At 34.8% G+C, this 4744-nt stretch overlaps 1 pseudogene; it reads left to right on the top strand.

Annotated features, from left to right (window-relative positions):
- Window positions 1–2855: 2855 nt before the first annotated feature.
- LOC112470897 lies at window positions 2856–2974 on the top strand (annotated as a pseudogene).
- Window positions 2975–4744: the final 1770 nt, after the last annotated feature.

The following is a 4744-nucleotide window of genomic DNA, read 5'->3' as shown; positions in this document are numbered from 1 at the left end:
AGAAGAAGAAGAAGAAGAAGAAGTCGTCAAAAATGTAAATACTAAAATGGCAATAACTATCAACAATTACTTTAAATGTAAATGGGTTAAATGCTCCAATCAAATGATAGGGTGGCTGAATGGAAAAGAAAATAGAATTCTTACATATGTTGCCTACAAGAAACTCATTTCAGATGGAAAGACACACACAGACTAAAAGTAAAGGGATGGGAAAAGATATTTCATGAAAATGGAAACAAAAAGCTGGGTAGCAATAGTTATACCAGACAAAAGAAACTTTAAAACAAAGGTTTTAACAAGACACAAAGAAGGACCCAGTAATCCTAATTCTGGGAATCTATTCCAAGAAAGTCAAACTGTTACTTTGAAGGGACACGTGAATTTATACACCCATTGCAGTATTTACAATTGCCAAAATATGGAAGCAACCTGGGTGTCCATCAATGGATGAAGTGGTACATATATACAATGGAATATTACTCAGCCATAAAAAAAGAATGAAATCTTGCCATCCGCAAAAACATGGATAGACTTAGAAGGTATTGTGCTGAGTGGAATAAGTTAGACAGAAAGACAAATGCCATGGAATCTAAAAAAGAAAATAAACAAACAAAAGAGAAACACACTCATAGATACAGAGAACATTTTAAAGGTTGCCAGATGGGAAGGGATTTGAGGGCCCCCAAACACGCTAATTAACTAGACATCCTCAAATCAACTAGAAACGTTCTCGTTAAAGAGCAGAGGAGGAAGCAGAAAAGGAGAAGGAAAGACAGTGAGAATCGCCATCACAGTCACTGGCTGCTATATGCATCAAATTAGCCCTTCCTGTACACAATAAAGATGTTTCTATTCAAAGGGCGCCTCCCCAGAGAGTGAGGAAATGGCGAATGCTGAGACATTTTATTCCCCAAATGACAATTATAGGCAAGTCTTTCATCCACCAAAGGGGAAAAGCATTCAGAAGTGTTTTTTGTGCTGGGTGCTCTCACCCTTAGAGAAACTTTCATTATGTACTCCTCACACCGCCGGAGTTAGCTATGATTTCCTGGCCTGTAGTCCCCTGTATTTCATTTGTTCTGAGAAATTATCAGATTTTGTCCTTAATATTGCCACTCTATTCCTTCTAGGCTCTCCTTCTCAAACTCCAATTGTTCTTTACTTGGCCATCCCTATTCTCTCCTTCAAGCCTCTTAGATCTCTTTCATATTTTCCATCTTCCTGTATTTGCTCAGCTCTAATTTGATATTCTCTAATTCTCTTAATCTGTGCCAAATATGCTTTATATATAGTCTATTGTGTTTTAAGTTCAGTGGCATCGAACTGTTTTTGGTATCTGAAGCACTTAGAGGGCAAATTCTGCCATTTGTTGTTTCTGCTGATTCCCACTCACAGTAGTTTTGTTTTCATTTTTACTGACTTTATTTTTTTAGAGCAGCTTTAGATTTACAGTAAAACTGAGCGGAATGTACAGATTTCCCATAAACTTCCTGTCCCAACTGATGCACAGCCTCCCTCATTATTGGCATTCCACACCAGATGGTACATTTGTTACCATTGAACCTATATTGACACATTATTATGACCCAGAGTCCATAGTTTACCTTAGGATTCACTCTTGGTGTCATATATTCTATGGATTTCGACAAATGTATGACATACATCCACCATTATGGTATCATACAGAGTATTTTCACTGCTTTAAAAGTTCTCTGGGATCACCTATTCATCCTTCTCCACCCTTAACCCTGGCAACTAATGATTTTTATACTGCCTCTGTAGTTTTGCTTTTTCCAGAATGTCATATAATTAGAATCATACAGCTTTTAGCCTTTTCAGATGAACTTTTTTTTCACTTGGCAATATGCATTTAAGTTTCCTCCATGTCTTTTTATGACTTTGTAGCTCATTCCTTTTTAGCACGGAATAGTATTTCATCATCTGTATGTACCATAGTTTACTTATCCACCCACCTCCTAAAGAACATCTCAGTTGCTTCAAAGTTTCAGCAATTATGAATAAAGCTACTGTAAACATCCTTTTGCAGGTTTTTGTTTAGACGAAAGTTTTTAACTCTTTTGGGTAAATACTAAGGAGCACAATTACTGGATCTTATGGTTGGAGTAGTGTAGTTTTGTAAGAAATGACCAAATGGTCTTCCAAAGTTCCTGTATCACTCTGCATTCCCACCAGAAATACATGAGAGTTTCTGTTGCTTCATATCCTCACCAGCATTTGATGTTGCCAGTGTTCTAGATTTTGGCCATTCTAATAGCTGTGTAGTGGTATCTCATTGTTGTTTTAACTTTCTCTTCCCTGATGACATATAATGTAAAGCATCTTTTCACATGCTTATTGCCATCTATATATCTTCTTTGGTGAGTGTCTCTTAAGGTCTTTGGCTCCTGATCTTAGTGGAAAAGCTTCTAGTTTTTCACCATTAAGTATGATGTCAGTTGTAGGTTTTTGTAGATGTTCTTTATCAAATTGAGGACATTCTTTCCCTTTCTTAGTTTGCTGAGAGTTTTTATCATTAAATGGATGTTAGATTTTGTCAAATTTTTTTTCAACATCTACTGATATAATCATGTGATTTTCCTTTTTTAGTCTATTGATGTGACGGACAACATTAATCAATTTTAAATATTGAACCATCCTTGCATACATGGGTTAAATCCGCTTGGTTGCGGTGTGTAATTCTTTTTACACATCGTTGAATTAGATTTGCTAATATTTTGATGAGCATTTTTGCTTCTATGTTCTTGAGAGATATTAGTCTGTAGTAATCTTTTCTTGTAATGTCTTTATCTAGTTATGGTATTAGTAAATACTGGCCTCATAGTATAAGATAGGAAGTCTATGGCCATGCCGCCCTGAACATGCCTGATCCCGTCTGATCTGGAAAGCTAAGCAGGGTCAGGCCTAATTAGTACTTGGATGGGAGACCACCTAGGAATACCGGGTGCTGTAGGCGTTAAAAAAAAATAAGATAGAAAGTATTTCCACTTCTTCTATCTTCTGAAAGAGATTGTAGGGAATTGGTATAAACTCTTCCTTAAATGTTTGGTAGGAATCACCAGTGAACCCATCTTAGCCTGGTGTTTTCTGTTTTGGAAAGTTATTAATTGTTGATTCAATTTCTTTGACAGATAAGGCCTATTCTAATTGTTTATTTCTCCTTGGCAGACTGTCTTTAAGGAGATGATCCATTTCATCTAAGTTATCAAACTTGCGGGCATAGAGTTGCCATAGTATTCCTTTATCATCCTTTTAATATTGATTGGATCTGTAATGATGGCCCCTCTTTTATTTCTGATATTAGTAATTTGTGTTCTCTCTCTTTTTTCTTAGTTAGCATGGCTAGAGACTTATTGATTTTATTGATCTTTTAAAAAATACTGGCTTTTGGTTTCATTGGTTTTCTTTATTGATTTTCTGTTTTCATTTTTATTGATTTCTGCTCTATTTTTTATTATATCTTTTTTCTGCTTACTTTTAGTTTAATTTGCTCTTCTTTTTCTAGTTTCCTAAACTGGAGGCTTAGATTATAGATTTTAGATATTTCTTTTTTTCTAACATATACATTCAATGCTATAATTTCCCTCTAAGCACAACTTTTACTTCATCCTACAAATTTTGATAAGTTGTATTTTCATTTCATTTAATACAGAATATTTTTTTTACTTTTTAGAGGCTTCTTCTTTGCTACATGTATTATTTAGAAGTGTGTTGTTTTATCTCAACATATTTTGGGATTTTTCCTGATAAATTTCTGTTACTGATTCCTAGTTTAATTCCATTGTGGTCTGAGAACAGACATTGTATTGTTTCTATTCTTTTAAATTTGTTGAGGTGTGTTTTACAGCCCAGAATATGATTTATCTTGGTAAATGTTCCAAGTAAGCTTGAAAAGAATGTGTATTCTGCTATTGTTGGATGAAGTCGTTTATAGACATCAATGATATTCAATTGATTGTTAGTTTCATTGAGTTCAATTATGTCCTTACCAGTTTTCTGCCTGTAGGATCTGTTTATTTCTGATATAGGGGTGTGGAAGTTTCCAACTATTATACTGGACTCATTTATTTCTCCTTGCACTTCTATTAGTTTTTTCCTCACATATTTTGATGCTCTCTTGTTAGGTGCATACACATTAAGGATTGCTATGTATTCTTGGAGTATTGACCCCTTTATCATTCATTATATGATAACTTTCTTTATCCCTGATAACTTTTCTTACTTTGAAATCTACACTGTAATTGATACAGCTACTTCTACTCTTTTGATTAGTGTTAGCATGTTACTTATTTCTCCATCCATTTGCAGTTAATCTATATGTGTCTTTATAGTTAAAGTGGGTTTCTTGTATACAACATATAGTTGGGTTGTATTTTTTGATACACTCTGACAATCTCTGTTTTTTAATTAATACATTTAAACCACTGACATTCAAAGTAAATATTGAATGTTGGAGAGGATGGGGAAAAAAAGGAACCCTCATACACTGCTGGTGGGACTGCAAATTGGTATAGCCACTATGGAAAACAGTATGGAGGTTCTTCAAAAAACTAAGAATTGATCTACCATATGTTCCAGCAATCCCTCTCCTGGGTATTTACCCCAAAGACTTGAAAACCCATATCCAAAAAGATATTTGCACACTGATGTTCATAGCAGCATTATTCACAGTGGCCAGGACATGGAAGCAACTGAAGTGTCCTATGATAGATGATTGGCTAAAGAA

This window comes from Pteropus alecto, unplaced genomic scaffold, assembly GCF_000325575.1.
Source record: "Pteropus alecto unplaced genomic scaffold, ASM32557v1 scaffold199, whole genome shotgun sequence".
Taxonomy (NCBI): Eukaryota; Metazoa; Chordata; class Mammalia; order Chiroptera; family Pteropodidae; genus Pteropus; species Pteropus alecto.
This window is presented reverse-complemented; position numbering and strand designations above follow the sequence as displayed.